The sequence below is a fragment of the Corvus brachyrhynchos genome, unplaced genomic scaffold (assembly GCF_000691975.1).
Source record: "Corvus brachyrhynchos isolate BGI_N302 unplaced genomic scaffold, ASM69197v1 scaffold136, whole genome shotgun sequence".
In the NCBI taxonomy this organism is placed as follows: Eukaryota; Metazoa; Chordata; class Aves; order Passeriformes; family Corvidae; genus Corvus; species Corvus brachyrhynchos.
The window spans coordinates 2341139-2359082 of record NW_008239080.1 but is presented as its reverse complement, the minus strand read 5'-3'; the positions used below and the strand labels follow the sequence as shown (position 1 = coordinate 2359082).

Sequence of the window (17944 nt, the reverse complement as noted above, 5' to 3'; positions counted from 1 at the left end):
GGGCGATTTGCTTTAATTTTGTTTTGTTATTTTCTCTTTACTTTTAATTCTATTAGTAATAAAGCTCTTTCATTGTACTGCAACTGTTTAAGGTTTGTGCCTGCTTTGTTTTTCTCCTAATTCTTATCTCACCGAAGGAAAATAAGTAAATAATGAATATTTTGAACCAAAACCACTACATTTAATTGGTGTTTCCGCCCGGTTTCGAACTCAACCCGCTACATGATATTACCCACAATATTTGCATCCTAAAGGCACTTAAATCTATGCTTAACTTTATATACCAAATGAATAACTTTATTGAGTTGTGAGAAATTACTCCCACAAATAAAATTTAATGTGTATAAATGGTCAGGGTATTCATTCCCTTTCTATTACAGATAATTTTAATTTTCTTGAATGTCAGCTGTGAACACATCCCAGCTTTTCTGCATCCATTGTCATGGTTCTGCATTAAAAGCACAACAGGTTGTCATTGAAGTGTAGAGTAAGAAAAAGGTTCTCTGTTCTCATTTTTATTATTGTTCTCTCCTTAGTTAACTTGGCAAAGTAATTTAACATCTTTGTGTCTATGGAATGTAGTTACTGGGACATCTTTTGAAACACTTCAAATCTATAGCAGAAAAAGGTATGATTATTCAATGCAGCATCATAAATACATTACATGACAGAAGAGTAAAATGGAAAGAAGGAAAAACTATTTAAAAATAAACAGTTACAATGAAAAGAGGGAGGGATAAAATAATGTTTCATTTTGCTTCATTCACAGTGTCTGGATGTTTTCTCCCTCATGAAATTAAACTTCGGTAAATTGCTTTCACTCCCCATCCCTCACTCCTATGAAACAGATGATCATAACACCAAATGAAAGAGAGAACAAAGTGATATTTAATGTTGGCAGTGGTAGAGATGTGCCAAATACTGCAAAAATAAGGAAAAAGAACACTTAATTCTAACTGAATGGCAACTCTCTCAGAGAAATAGTGTGCATACATTCCTTACTCAAGCAACCTAGTCCATTGTGTTTTATCCCTATACCTGTACAATCACTATGATTACAGAGGGTTTTATACAGAACAGCACATTACCTGGATTATCTGTGACTATGTGATAGTATGCTTTAACCATCTCCAAAACTCAACCCCATAAGGTGTGTTCTATTCAGGCCTCCATGATCACACCAGCATATCCCAGGCACATCTACAGCACAGAATACAAGGAGTCTTCAGACATTATACCTCTCCCATAAGCTCTCACAGCATGCCTGTAAAAACCCGCTTTGGGATATATCTGACAGATCTACCCTGTATCACTGCATGGGAGACACTATTTAATTTTGTACCAGAATCTTTGAAGCCATTTGGAAACAGAGGAAGATACCTGGGCTGGTGAGTTTTGCCTCTCCCTTCCCACTGTCCTCCAAAGGCCTGTTGGTGTTGACATCTGAAAATGAAGATATGCTCTATCTACAGACTGCAAATTCATCTCACCTGAACTCTTGAACACAGTAGCTCAGCCTCCACTCTCCCACCTTTCCTGACTAAGACACACCAAAATGTCTTGTGGTTACCTTCATCACTGTCTCTTTTGAATAAAGACTAGAAATCTGCTCAATTTACAGATACCCAGAGACACACCACAGACCATGCAGAGGAAAGAATGATGAAGCAGAAAGTCCTTTTCTGGACTGGTCATGTGAATGAAGTGAGTGTGCACATATGGTTCTAGATATGTAGGAAGCAAAGGATTTAAATGAAGGCATTCCTTGATGGTGTCAGTTTAGGACACTACTTTTTTTTTTCGCCCAAGGGATTTGAAATATAGCACAGTGAAATACCTTCACTGTGACTCATGGAGCTCATGGCCAAAGAACTGACAAAGAGCTCCTGGGATCTAGTGCTCAGTGCCCTGTGGCTCTTCACAGCAGCTGCTCATGGCATCATTCAGAGGACTCCACCGACTCACCCAGCTTCAGCTCTGGAGCAAGCATGGACTGCTAAGTCACCAGGGAAGATGAAGATTGGAAGAAAGTCAACATAATCAAGAGACAGGTTTCTTGCTAGAAACCCTTTGAATTAATTTGTAGAACTATTATATGGCCCTAAGCTTATAGAGAATCAACCAAAGGACGTCAAAACTAATCTCCTCCTCAAGGTAATGCTGCAAATCAAAACAAGATTTGTCCATTCAGGTTTTTACACAAAAAGAAAACTTCACAGGGCTGCCTACTTTCTTTAAGGAAAAAAGCACAAGCAAACAATAAAAGTCCTTCCCCTATGCTTAAAGTTCTTTTCCTACATTTGTGGTTTTTACTTCACAGTGCGTCCTGTAGCTTGGCTCTTCACCCGTTATGAGGCTGGGTCTCCCAGGACTTCACTTTGACATTGGTCCAAGACAAATCTGTAAAAGTGCATATCTGGGATGTGTACCTGAGGCAGAATGCAATCCACATCCATCTAGGTTACCTACTGACTAACCAATACAGGGGGTTGCAGACTAACTGTGATACTCTTCAGTCCAAAGACAATTCCTGTCAATTCCCATTCCTTAGAGTCATCTTACATGGAAGACACATAAAGCTGAGGAAAAGCCAAGAATATTTCATTTTTTTCCTCCATGCTATAGAAACATAAACAATGGAAACATCCAGGGTGGAAAAGTCTGGAACAAGAACCTGGCTATTGTCCTGGAGGATGGCCTGGTTGATTCTTTGAAATCAAAGGGCCGGGAAAGAGGGGCCAATAGCCAAAATCCTGGCGCTGCAGAGTTTTCTGAAAGGTCCTCTTTTTCCTGTACATAGGCCCTACACAGGTATCTTTGGCACTGCATTTGAAAATGCTAAAGAGAGGAACACTGTAATAAGACAGGGCATCTGCAGCTGCACGGAATACTTAAGAAGTCAAACATCGCTGTGATCAGAGTAGGGTAAATATTTAGTAGTTGCCAAGACTGCTAATCCAGTGCTTTCCAGATAATTTAATTGTACGTAACTATACTCAGTTCTTTAAAAATGTTTGTGTGTTCATCAGTGCATTACAAACTGTTACTATAAAATACACTACAACAATTTCCTTTACTTTTATTTCTGACTAAAGACACCTGTGGTGTTTTTCCTTGTATGTCTTTCACTACAGGAACTCAATTAATCCAATGGTCAACAATTTGTTTGTCCATTGCTATAGCTTCGTCAAGCAGCAACTGTGAAGTCAAACAGTGAAGGACAATACTTAGAATTTTGTGTCATGGGCTAAATGTGCAATGTTCTCAATGACAAAATGCTGTTGAGAGAAAAATAATTCTGACACACCTGCTTAGGTGAAATATTTTTGAACTACTTTATGTCCCTTCTCATTTCAGGCAATCATGCCCGTTTCCCTCTTCACTTATTTCTCCATCTGACTTGTCAGGAAACATAAAAACTGTGTATGTTTCACAGTCATCTCTTTATTCCAAACTCTCAGATTTTACATTTATTTTTACCTTATTACCAATCAGCTGGAATAAAAAGCAAGTGAGCAAGTGTTTTAACTTACAGAACAATAAGTTAACATACAAATGGGGAAAATGCTTTCCTTAAAATGAAAAAGAAAGTAGTTGATCTGTTGGAACGACTCCAGAGGAGAGACATTAAGTTGATTACAGGACTGGAACACCTTTCCTATAAGGAAAGGCTGAGAGAGTTGGGGTTATTCAGCACGGAGTAGAAAAGGCTTGGGAAGACCTTATTACGGCTTTCCAGTACCTAAGGGGGCTTAAAAAGGAGGGAGAGTGACTTTTTATACAGCAGACAGTGACATGACAAGGGGCAATGGTTCTAAACTGAAAGAGGGCAGGCTTAGATTAGATGTTAGGAAGAAATTCTTTACTCAGAGGGTGGTGAGGCACTGGAACTGGTTTACTAGAGAAGTTGTGGACTCCCCATCCCTGGAAGAGTTCAAGGCCAGGCTAAATGGGGCTCTGAGTAACTCGGTCTGGTGGAAGGTTCCCCTAATAGTAGAAGACTTAGCAATTTTATTTTTAAAAAATGCATATGATTAATAACTGAGCTTTACAATTTTTTTCATTTTGAGCCTATAGAAACAGTTCAGATTTCTTATATATTAAACTTGCCTCTATTCCTCTTTCTTTGCACCAACCACAATTTTAAAGTTTCCTAACTAACATCCTGTGTCCAGAAATACAACAGGAAGAAAAATCCATATGAACATTTTAAAAAATATGTTTTCATAAGAGACATGGTTTCTATATTAAAACCACAGAGGTAGTAGGACTTTAGTGCTAAAGTTCAACTTCATAATTAATGCCAGTTGGTAATTCACAAGACGTGCCACCTACATCCTTATTTCTAAGTTCTCAGTAGCAGTTACTACATTAAAATTAATTGCTCAATGGAGTTTTGCATAATAAAGATCAGATTGAAGAAAATGTGTATATTCAGAATCATAAAGAGTTAATTAATCAATAAGCAATTTAGACAAGTACTCATTATTGTATCACAAACCAAACCTTTTAAACAAACAAAAAAATGAACATAGAGCAAAGTTCTATCAGTTACATTTAAACTGTGAAGATTATTACTAATTATTAAATATATAGTTAGCAAGCCAGACCTTTGCTGACTGTGCCCCTTGTTCTGCTCTCAAGTGGACATTTCCAGCTGTGGCCATGTATGTGAGTGCAGAGTTTTATTATATCTCATGTCTATTTTTAAATTTTGTTCTAGCATGGTAAAAATCGCTTCTATACCACTTCTTAAGTTTTAACAAGACATGTCCCTGGCCTCCAAGGGTTCATAGCTTTAAAGAAACTTGTTAAGACATGTTGGAAGACAGTAACTCAAGAAAGGAGACAAAGGCAGAATAGCACTGCATTAACGAAGACAAGCAGAGAGAAGGAGAACCCAGAATATCATCTCTGTTTTTAACAGAATATCAATAAAAACCCCCCCCAACATTGACTCCTGCAAGTCTTTCTACAGCAATAGTTGGTACGGTGGGTATCAGAACCCTTCATATGAATGGGTATGTGAATTCCTGACTTTAAGTGTGCCACATACCTCCTGAATTCAGGAATGTTTGTCAAGATTCACTTTAAATCATAAGAACTCCTCCTCCCAAACATGTAATTAGTGGTAAGTTATCCACACTTTTGATTTTTGGTTATTTACAAGCAGGACTGTAGTGGCAGTTTCCAGGCATGGAGGATCCCAGAGCACAGACTGGAATTCCCTTTGCTGTTCCAAGCCTGTGGCTGATGGCAGCTACGTACAGGCTGGTGGTTTTCAGCCATGCACAATTGCTGTGCTGGAGGAGGGGAGCTGCAAGCACTGCAGCAACACAGAGATCCTGCGTGAGCCTCAGCACTCCTCTGCATTTCTGCCAGGCATGAAGCTGGCATGCAACCCCCTGCCTGCATCCATCTGCTTCCTGGGGGCAGGAGGAGTCCGAACACAGCCTGCCCTCAGACGTGCAGACAGCATCTCGCAGGAGGGCATGAGAGTGTGACCCCACTGCTGCAGTGATGCCCTAGTCCAACTTGGTGTGGGGCCACTTGAGAACCCAAGAGATACAGGGTAGAAAGTGAAGATGGAAACAGGGTCAGAAAAATTATGCTGCTAAAAGGAAAAGACATGGAGACAGATGTGGACATTCTTATGATTGCTTACGAGGAGTTGGGAGGATATGTCCTCAGCCCCAGACTGAAAGGACTGGATCTTGCATCAGAGACATTCCTCCATGGGTTCAAAGGCACAACTCAAGTATGTCTTATTACAAATGGCAGGTCTCTAGAAGAGAAATTTTATAAAAGTTCTGACTTCCATTCAAATTAGACACAAAAACAGATTCAGGGAAGGCGATACCCAAAGAAACTGGGAAGTCAAACAAAGAATTAACTTTACCAGCCCACTATAAGAGATAGCAGGAATAAGGTTTATCTCGCATAACCTCAGACATATCAGAACAGGGAATAGAGCAACTATCTAACTTACTTCTAGGATCCACAGCAAGATTAAATGAAAAACATTATAAAATCACCTGTTTCCGTTTGTTGACCACACTAGGAGAATAAGCAGCCCAGATATACACATATACATTTAAGATGTCATCCATCTATCCACATTTTAGCAGTGCAGTCTGTCCAAAATTGGGTAGAGGGATTACAACACATCTTCCATTGATGGGCCAGTCTTCTGAGGAATGCTGGGGAGAAAGGGACTGAGAAATGCTTCCATCTTGTAGGAACAGTCAAGGAAGGACTTGTTCTTCACTGTCAGATATTTTTGGTAACTTAAGAAAATTGCTGTTTAAATAAACAATATCCTTGAACTTTTATCTGTATTTTCACATAGCTGAAACAATACTGTTCTAATCTAATTCAAAGAGCAATAATAGATTGTAAAATTAGAATATGGAAAATATTCTAACAGTGTAGATGCTTAGAGGAAGCCAGTAGCACAGGAGTAAGGGAAGCAAGAGAAGAAATACTGAATGCACAGAAGAGAAGAAAGACATAGAAATACATGGTTGAGAGAGAAAAATGAGTGCAAGAATTATATAAGAAAAAATTAGGCAAGGCTGTGTAAATGGGATGAAAGTATTGTATTAAATATACAAAGAGAGAAGAAGCCAGTGGAGGCATATAAAAGACAGGAAGAAAAGAGATTATAACAGCTTTTTGTCAGTATATTTGAATATCATGTTTCAGTAGTTTCATCATTAAATATTTCTCAGTCTCTTTCTCTCACATATTTAAAATGGGTATAAAATAGAAATGTGTTCATATCTAAGCATTTTACAGAAAACAGGCTACAGATTTTTTTAACCCTGTGTCACATTTGAACATACAGCTTAGCATAGTGTTTGAAACTATCTCCATTTTTTGGCTTTCTTTCTGCAAGGTAACCTACTTATTTTTAAAAGCCTGGTATTTAATACACAAAATATAAAATCTAAAAAATATAATACTAATAAGCAAAAATAAAGTTTATGAATAATCACATTATAAATACCTTTACCAAGACCAAACATATTTTGAAGCTGAGTTGCTCTGCGTGAAGGTCATACCCTCTAAAATTAATGAAATGTACAGTTAAGCCAGTTTTAAGGAACCTATACTGAGCCATCCATTCAGGATTTGTTTCAAGCACATAAACGACTTTATCAATTATGACTCTCAGGACCAGAATCCATACTGATTAATTCAGCATAGATCTGCCGACTTCAGTGACACTACTTACATTTACTGTGATAACAGTCAGCAATGTTCATCAAGAACAGAACAATAAATCATTCACCAGAAATCTTTAGTTATATCACTTCAATAAAAGGTCCAGGATTCACTGATTAACAACTGTGAAATAATAGATTCAAGTGTGCATACAGGAAGGGAGAAAGGCAAAAGAGAGAAAGAAAGGAAGAAATAGAGGGGGAAAATATTTCAGTGCAATGAGACACTATTGGCAGGAGAGGACCAAGAGCATTGCCAGAATTTATGAAAGACAAAAACCTATGGCTCTTAGCAGCAGGTCTAATACATTTGGTGTAGATGCTCTATACTGTGTTGGGGTTAATTCCCTTTATTTATTTGCCCTTTTTGATTCAGTGGTAGATAGCTATATAAATTAGTACATCTCTGTAATTTCCTTCCACTCACTCACCCATAGTTATTCATCTTTAAAAACAGCAATAAAACCCCACCCTCCAAATACTCTTTTCTTGTGCCTGATAATTTGGGAACGACTTTTCTTGAAATCTCTCATATTTTGTATAGTGTAGTCAAAATGTGTCTCTTCAGAATGATGACAGCCACCTGCATCTCCTAACAGTAATACCCCACACTGTCACAGAATATTTTGCTCTTTGGTAATATAAATGTGTTCCTCTCCTCTCACTCTTCTTGAGCCCAGAGTACATATTGAGAGCATGATTCTATACTCACGTATGTTTTACACTGATACAAGGCCATTGATATGAGCTGAGCTACTGCCGACATACAACTCTCTAACTCAGGTTTTACATTTCTTTAGAATATTAAGTAAACTCAGCTATTTCTCTAAAACTCCGTGCCAGAAGACTAATACAATGACCTGAAACACATATTTAAACACATCCAAAAAACTGCATTTCTTAAAATTTGAATGATACATTCACATGTATCATTCCCAAGCAGTTGAGCTTCACAGCATCTCCTTGCAGAACTGTGGGCCACGAACCCCATACTGACAGTCATATGAGAAGTCCTTGCCATGTCAGTAAGCAGCATTTGACATTCATGCCTTCAGCTGTTACTGTGTGATGTTTCCTCTTTTTCAGGTATTTTAATATTTTTTTACAATATGATGTCAGAAGTGTGTCTGACATATACATAAACTTTTAAACAAACTGCTTCAATTAAACAATTTACTCTGGATGCTGACCATGCAGCCAAGGAAGAGATTTGGTCAAGAGAGCGTATTTTTTTTCTTCTCCCAAGAACTCTCTTCCAAAACTATAAAGTATGTAATTTATTCCCGATTTGAAAACATTTGTTTTGCTTAAGCTAAGCCTTGCCCATTCAATCAAATTTTAGATACTGGACAATTTTAGAATAGGACATAGCTTCTTCCTCCTTTAAGACATGGGGAATTGCAGATAATGATATGCTGTGTTTACAAAACTAATGGTGTTTAGATAGAGAAAAAAGACCTCAAGAATGTCCTCCCTGGGTCTCAGCTTGATCTGAATCTGGACTATATCCTCAAATTTTTAAATGTGAACACTCACTTTAAATGTGAGCACTCAGCCAATGTTTTAAAACTGAAATAGAAGTCCTGACATTTTGAACAATAATGTTCAGAGCTTGATTCCAAGTTTCAACCAATTCCAACCAACCAATCTGCACCTCTGAAAATCTACCTCTCTGTCAGTATTAAAATATCCAAAAAGAGTGAAGATGAAAACAGTCATACTAGCCCAAATTAGTTTTATCCAGCCCCCCATTCTGTTTCAGAATCAACTATAAATGCTGAAGGAGGAGCAAGATTCTCCCCTAATACATTCCCAACTTCTAATTTTTTTCAGCATGGGGGAATTCCTGAAGTAATTGATAATTTTGCACACTTACTGACAACCCCCTCACCACCACCATCACTGGATTTCTCTTTCATATGATTGTCCGGTTTGCCCCTGAGTCCATGAAAATTTATATTTTATTTATTTTTTATCATCTACAACATCCTTTGGCAAGGAGTTTCAAAGGTCAGTTACTTGTTGCATGAGAATCACCTCTTCTGTTTTGAGCATGAATCCTTCCAGCTTTTATGATGCCTGCTGTTCCTTTTGCTAGATAGTGAATGATCAGTCCCCAGCCTGTTTCTCCTTGACAATCTTGACCCTGTAGTACCACAGTCTCATAACAAGTCCTTTTTTCCTACCCAGGGTGAAGCTTCCTGATTAACTCAGCTAATCCTTGAATGGCCTTTCCATGGAAATCTTGGGTATTTGAGAAAACACCATCAGTAAACACTCATCATATTAATTTACGTTTTATAAAAATGTATGTGTTTGGATCGAACAAGCATGCAGGGGAGGAGGACTATGCTGAGACTTCAATTCCTGTTCCTTAGCATGGAATTTGGAAGCCTGAGCTAGGATGCACCTTTTTGCTACACTAAGTTTCTTGGGAAGAGCTATATGCCTCAGGAAGACATCATTCTTAGTGAGGGGCAACTTAAAGCCCCAGATAACTGGGGATGCTGCTACAAAGGATCTGCTTGAAACCTCCCAAAAATTCATTTCAAACTACCAGTTCCGGATGCTCAGGATACACAGTTATGAACCCTCCCCTCCCCTCCCTTCAAATTCACGGAAATTTTATTTTAAAGAGATGGGCAGGCCATACTTTGTCAGCGGCAGTAAAGCAGTAAGGGTGCCACCACACCCTTTGCACTTCCCCTCACTAGAACCAGAGACGTAAGAGACTAAAGAGGCACTTGGATCTGGATCCTAATTTAGAAAATTCTCTCCGTGTTTTGTGCTGAATAAACACTGTGGACTGGGTATTCCTGTATGAGGCCTAAGAGGAATAACAAAAACTGTTGTTAGCCTTAAAGAAATGCTGCTATCCTTTTTGCTGGCTTAGAAAGTTATAAGAAGGAAAAAATTCACGTTTCAAATGCTCAAAAAAGGAATTTGAACCCAAGTCTTCCACTAAGAACTTATTTAAACAAAATTCTATATGGGTATCTTGATCAACATCTTAAAACAGATCACAACTGAAGGAACAAGCAGCATAATTTGTGCAGTTCTGTGCTAGGTCTGGTTGGGGTAGAATTAATTTTCTTCTTAGGAGTAAAGTGTTCAGCTGTGTTTTGGATTTGTGCTTTAAACAGTGCTGATAACACAGATATGTTTTCATTACTGATGGGCAGTGCTTGCACACAGCAAAGGCCTTTTCTGCTCCTCACCCCACTCCATCAGAAAGGAGGCTGGGGGTGCTCAAGGAGCTGAGGGGACACTTCTGGAACAGCTGACCCCAACTGACCAAAGGGACATTCCATACCATATGGTATCGTGCTCAGTAAATAACATTGGGGCAAGTAGGAGAAAGGGGAAACATTTGAAGTGACGGCATTTATCTTTCCAAACAACCATTACACCTAATGGAGCCCTGCTTTGCTGGATGTGGCTGAACACCTGCCTGCCCATGGCAAGTAGTGAATGAATTCTTGGTTTTGCTTTCCTTGCACGCACAGACTTTGCTTTATCTATTAAGCCATCATTATCTCAACCCATGGGCTTTCTCACTTTTACTCTTCTGATTCTTTCCCCAACATGACTGAGGCTGGAGTGAGTGAGTGGTTATGTGGGGCTTAGCAGCCGGCTGGGGTTAAACTACAACCATTTGAAACACTAAACTCTTACAGCAGAAAGTTAAACTCCAGACAGGTTTATCAGTCCTTCATTTTCACTAATGCAAGAAAAAACTCAACACAAGACATCATCTTTTAACACTGCTCTTTGTGATTAGTGATGTTAATGACACACAAAGTACATAAAATCACTCTTCTCTAGACTATATAAGCAAAATGAAGGGCATTAAAGATGGATTCAGTATTAACACTGAATTTTGTTCCTTTTAGTAGAACAAGCCAAAATGACACAGGGTTTGTGGGTTTTTCTGTATTTATCACAGTTCAATTTGATTAATGACTAGGCAATATTTTAGAGCACATTAATAACATCAGAGATGAAAGCGCATTTTTAAAATATTTGTACTCCTCCCAGTATAAAGAGGATTTCAGTGCATTTAGATAATTAACATGAAAACTGTGGCCTTATTTTTATTTTCATCTTTGCATAAATATTCTCCAGTTAATTTTTTGAAGTTTATTATACAGCCCACATGTAGGGACTGCAGTGAGTTTCTCAGAACTTTATAGTCATACACCAGTACAAACAGTTAGAATCTCACCACCAGACTATGTGCATACATGAAATAGCAACAAGTTTGTTATCAAATGACAGCAATTATATATGCAAGACATAACATATTGAAAATATTGATTTCATAGTTTGAAAGGCTAGAATTTTTTTCCAAACACCTAATAAACAGAGGCAAAGAACACCAAGTCATCTGAAAGTGCTACTTGTAGAAGAAGTATACAAATACCTCTGAGTATCCATTTAAAATGCAACCAAAGAAGCACAAATCCAGGAAATGTGCCATAGAATGACATCTGGTAAAAATAAAGAACTTCAAGTGTTTATGCAAAATTACAAATTAAAAGCAAAATAAGTGAAATAGAAGGCTTTCCAGTAGAAGAAGGCTTTATGTTATTGTCACAATGGAAGTGTAGTAACATAAGAAAATTACTGGATAAATATTTAAACAAATAATTTTTAAAGAACCTACAATGCTTTGTAAACTCCCCCAGAATAACAGAATGAATCAGTTCTGTGAGGACTTTTGCTTTGTACGTAAAAGATTCAATAAAGAGTGTGAAAAATCCTCTAAGTGAAGAGGGCTGTACTTGAGAATGGAAACCCAGGGCACAGAAGGACACATGTCGAAAAATGCAAGTCAAAACTAAGATACTAGGGGTGCAGCACAGAAAAAGAAAAAAAAAGCAAGACTATGCAACAAAACAGGATAATAATAAATTTTATACAACCCAATTAGAAACAAAACAGATGTGTAAACGGGAAAGATTAAAAATATAGTTTCTCAGAACTATAGGAAGTTAGTTCTTGAAACAGCACATAATAGAAAGAAAACTATTCTGAGAAATGAATGTCACCTTGAAAGACATTAACACAGCCTTAAATCAATGAGCTCAGCTTGATAAACAGGACACTCTTATTAAAACAGTTTGGACATATTTTTATACTTCAATCACAATAAGCAGAAAGAAGTCAAGGATTAAGAATATCCAAACTAATATGTAAAGTGGTCATAAAATAATGAGGTTAAATGCATCTAACAAGACATAAGATATATAAAAAATGCCACAACACTACCCTTTGGACAGAGGCCTTCAATAGGATGCATGTTAGCTGAAATGTGGCATTTGTGTTCCTTCCAAAACCAATAATATTTCCATTGATAAATGCACAGATGGGGGAGGGGAGGAGATAAACAAGAAAGGTAAGTTGCAAACCAGTGGAGTGAAATGAAAAGGATTTGAGATGCTACTTGAGCAGGGAATTGTCATAATCTGAAAAGGCAGCTTTCAGGAAATGAGGGAAATGATTATAGACTGTAATGGCAAAGAGGTAAAAAGGAAAAAAGTGGATAGCAAAGGTAACTCATAAAAGCATACAGTTAAAAATATAAAAACAAATTAAAAGAGCCCCCTTACATATATCAAAAACAAGAAAGTGTTTTAAGAGTTACTATGTCTTCTGGGAATTTCAGAGAATAAAGACAGCAATTAAGGAGGAGAAGGACATGTCTAGGAACACAGAAGAATTATTTGCATCAGTCTTCACAATAGAGGATGTTAGACAGATATCTACTCTTGGGTAATAAAAATTAGGTACTATCAGATGAAGAGGTGCTGGAACAAATCAATCATTTGAAAAGCAGAAAGCCATCAAGACTGAAAATCCTGAACAAGTAGTTGAGCTATGCAATCTCTAATTGAAAAACAACTCCTTTACTGGAAGGTTAGAGAACAGCAAATGTTTCACACATATCATAAAAGGAGTTTAGAATGATTCAGGGAATCAAAGATTCATAAATCTTACATCTGTACCTAGAAAATTTAAAAAAAAAATAAGAAAACACTCACAAGACCATGAGATGATAGATCTGTGCAAAGGAAGATGATACCTCACTCATCTGCTAGAACGTTTTCAAAACATCAGTGAACTACTGAAGTGGTCAAAGGAGAACCAATACACACAATTCATTTAAACTTGCTTGAGAAAGTTTCTCACAGGAGACTGATAAAAAGAACAGACATGGACAGCAAACTGAAAACCTCTGTTCAGTGTAGCAGCTCTCAGAAGAAGGAAGATAATAAAATGAATCAAGAAGAGATGATAAAGAAAAACAATGTTATAAAAATGAGAGGTGCAGCCTGATCTGAACTGCTGTCTGCAGTGCTGTTTCTACATCTTAGAAAGGTATCAGAAAACTATGGGGTGTTTAAGAGAAAAGTGACAAGAATTATGGAAACAGGGTTTTGTGGAAACAGATTGGAATATCTTAAAAGGATATTAAATAGATGCATGGCAAAAATATGTGACATAACTGCTAGAAGTAAGCCAGAATCTCACTTCTCCCTGCCTTAATACAAGAATATAGAGACACATAATCAAAAGGTAGCAAATTTAACAGAACATCAGTTTTCACTTAGTATTTATGCTGTGGGACTCATCATTTGATAATGTTGAGATAGAAAAAAATATAATACTGAAAACAATTAGGTGCTTACGTGCAAAACAAGAATGTATGGAGTTAAACTAGCTAAACAAGTATTGCAGGGGAACTTAAACATATTTGGAGACTTAAATAGATCTCTGCATACTGGAGACTAGGTGAGATTTTTTTAAGTCAGATTGTCAAAAAGCGTTGTGTTCTGAGTTTTCTGCACCTTCCTCAGGAGTCTTGAAGAGCCACCATCAGTGGCAGGATGCTGTACAGGCCTTACATGCGATTCAGACCCCTTCTGCCCATACTCTTAGTGTCACCTATTGCATGAATTTCACTGCTTCTAGCCCAATTATTGAATTTATTGGATTGAATGACAACGTCAAAATACTTAAAGCTAGTAGTAGAATTTAAAATTACTTGTTAAAACCTTTGCTGAAGAAGTCATACAAAGAACGAGAACAAACAAGCAAAAAAATCACTGACTTTTCAACTTGAAAACTGTCAACCAACCAAAGGTTTGATTGCATTTGGAAGGTGCCATTATTGATGAAAAAATCAACTTCCCAGAAGTAAATTAGTATTTTTGCTGAAATTTTTCAATTTCAAAATAGAACTTTTTATTCACTTATGCCCCCAGCTATGCTACATATTCTTGAGCACCATCTACTGGTGCTGCATTACTAATTAGCTATTTATCAATAAATGAATCATTTCTCTAATAAAATTGATTAGAATCATATAATCTTTCAAAGTATATTTAAAATTGAAAAGGCAGAACATAATCCATTATTTATTAAATTAATCTTCCATCTTAACAACAGAGAGAAAACTAATACTGGTGAAATTCACTTAGAATCTGAAATTAATAGAGAAATGTGCTGTTTCTTAATGGTTCGTAACCTCCTGGACCAGAAGACATGTACAAATCCATCAACTTATTTCCAATTTACACTTGCTCTCAACCTGTTAGAACAACAAAATATTTTTCTTCTCTTCATATTCAGGTATTTAGTGACTTTTATAATATCTGTAATATGGCCAGCATCATGCATTTTATTTCTCTGCTTCACACTAAATTAAATAATATGTCTCTTGAAATGGTCACACCTGCTTTGGATTTAACATTTTCCTGGACTTGGAGCAGGGAAATACAGCTTGGTATTCTGCAGAAGTATATGTAATGCAGAGTAGAAAGTAGAAAGTCTATTCTTGCCGAAGGGGATTTTGAAGGGCCTTGCATATCTGAGAAAAGTGGGATGTGGGAAACAGACCAGTAGCAGTTCTACATAAGCCAAAAGGCTCAGTGAAACTATCCTTCAACTCTTACCTGTAAATTCAGTCTATAACAAGTTTCCTTTCTTGTGTACATAGAAGGACACATCTAAGAGTAACTCTGGGATCAGTTAAACACGATGATGATGATGATGATTAATAATAATAATAATTAAGAATAAAGTCTTTCTTGAAAACAATTCTAAGATCTTTTTTTTAAATGTGTGCCTTCAATATTGGAGACAGACTGTCTTATTTTCCCAAAGGAGTGACACTGCAGGCTGCAACAGTGACCTTTACTTGAAAAGAGTCCCCCTAAAGGTAACTGGTGATTGATCAAGAGAACAGTCCATTCTCCAAAGCCACTTGCTTTAAACTGTGGCCTTCCTTTCCAAATCTGCACCAAAACCTGTCAGTGATCACTTCAATTCCAACTGTGTTGAATTTTGTGCTATGTTCACTAAAATCTGGACTGAAATCCTCTAGCTGGTGTCACCAAGATACCAAAGATCTTGAAGTGCTTCTGCAGATTTGGGGGGAAAAAAGCAACTAAACAAGCCCTTTAATTTATTCCGTCCAACATACTAAATTGGGTAAGCCTCATTTTTCTCATTAATACAGAAATTACTTAAAAACATTACTTTCCTCCCTCTTTCCTAGTTTGGATCAAGTCCAACCTTGCTGAAACAATTGCATTGAGTCTAGAAAGCAGCACTATAAATTTAGCATTCACGATGTTGTGCCTATCCCTACAACACTACTACTGAGCGACATAACACTTCTTTCAGTGCCTTGATACTTTCTTTGTAGTACAGATGGCACCACGTGTACCATGCAGGGCTGACAGCCCTCCCATGAAACAGTGTGGGATTGCATTAATACATTATTCCTAGGTTTTAACAGAGGTACTCAAACAAGATTGATCTACTCAATATTTCCAATTATGTGCATAGGTTCACTTTATCCCTGCCCTTCAGACTGCAGCTTAGGAATAAATGCACACACAAAATAGGGCCATTCCAAACACAAGTGATCAAGTGAGCACGCCCAAATTAAACAAACATATTGTCACATTTCTACTTATTTCTATTTTGAAGACTTAAACACATCCTGATTCTCACTTCTAGACTATCAAAATACGAGGTTTTTCTTTTATCTAAAATGCTGCATGACACCTACCTGGCAAATAAAATTATTCTCAAATTGGCCTCAATTCAAGTAGAAAGACACCTGCAAGTGGATTGTAGATACCTGTGTACTCAGAAAAATGGTAAGGCTTATTTTAGTTCCAGTCATTAAAACCTGAATTGTTCCAGTCGAATTGCAGCAAATCTTGTAAAGAAATCTTCAGAATTCTCTGTGCTGCCATCCCATCTCTACCCTGTCCCATTGCTTCCCACCCCTCTGCTCCTCAGCTGTCACAGTCAACCTAAGCATGACTTGTGCAATGTCCACCCTTTCCTTCAGTTTGTGGACAAGAGGTTAAGGAGTATTCCCTCTCAGATTCCTCTCCAGCATTGCCATGTCTTCACAAAATCTAAAAGTTCAAGTTAACCAGTGGCTTGGAACACCTAGGAGATGTCTAAAGACAAGTGCTTACATACATTGTGTATTCATTATTTTTTCATTTCCACTCACAATTAAAGGAGCTATAACTTGCTAAGGCCATAGAAAACAGGTAAAAGAGTTCATTCAAGTTGTCTCATGACTTACCTTAGAGTTCTTCGGTTAATGTAAAGGAAATTAAAAAGATTTTAAAATACTGCATTGTAGGTACACCTTTGGCTTGTTCTACTCATATCACCCTGTCAATGAACCAAACTTCCCTTGAAGTATTTTAAGCACCATGATGATCACCCACAGATAGTATGGAATGTCACCAAATGTGAGAGAATACCATTATCTCTAAGCCAGTAACAGTTCCGTTTTCATTGCATTGCAATTTTGCTGGGCATAGATCCTGCACATCTCTCACATTTTCCTTGGTTTGGGTAGATATTTTTTGTTTTATTTTGACAACAGGGATATAAAGTATTTATGAGTGTAAAAGCTAGCAGGGATGTGGTTTACAGCTTATACCTATGGAAAATACAGTAAAAAGCTATAACCGTGTTTTGGTTTACTGTGGTCAAAAGTGGTTTGTGACCAGCAATACCTCTGATCAGAATTTGTGCAGCGTGTAATTGTAATCATAAAAGCTCTGTATTACTGGAATTCAAACCTTGCAGGAGCTAGAACAGGACTATAGGGGAGAAAACTGTTTGCTTTAAGGACTGATTGGTTTGGATGTTGCCCAGAAATTTAAATTTTCATTTAATCGGGGTGGGAGGTCGTGTTGGAAACCACACAGCCATGTTTAATATGAACTTTGAAGGCATGGAGGGGCTGTATTGCCCCACGACCTCAGCAGGGCCTTGTACTGTCTGCAGAATGGCAGCAGTGGGAGCGCACGGCAGCCAGGCTGAGAGCTGCTGACTGACAGCAGCATTTATTAAAATGTCATCTCCTAATTTTCACACTGGATATCTGTTGTCGTGCAGGCTGCCCCGATATCTCACGCCAGCGGGAAGAGCCAGAGGACAACCCAACCCGCCCTGGGGAGCAGGAGTGACACAGCGGGAGGGGAGGGAGAAAAAGCATACCCAACCATACCCAGCTGTAGCAAAATTTAAAACAAAAAAATAAAAAGAAAAAGGGGGGGTGCCTTGCTTGTGGCAAAGCTTTCATGAACCTCCCCCGTCTGACCCCACCCGCTGCTGACGGTGCCGCTTCAGCCGCTGGCGCCTCGCCAACTACGCCCCCCGCCCGGGGCGGC

General features: G+C 37.8%; 1 long non-coding RNA gene across 1 annotated transcript in view; it reads right to left on the bottom strand.

Annotated features, from left to right (window-relative positions):
* The window catches only part of LOC108447932, a 61128-nt gene that overhangs the window by 42335 nt on the left and 849 nt on the right, over positions 1 to 17944 (bottom strand). The window lies entirely within an intron of this gene.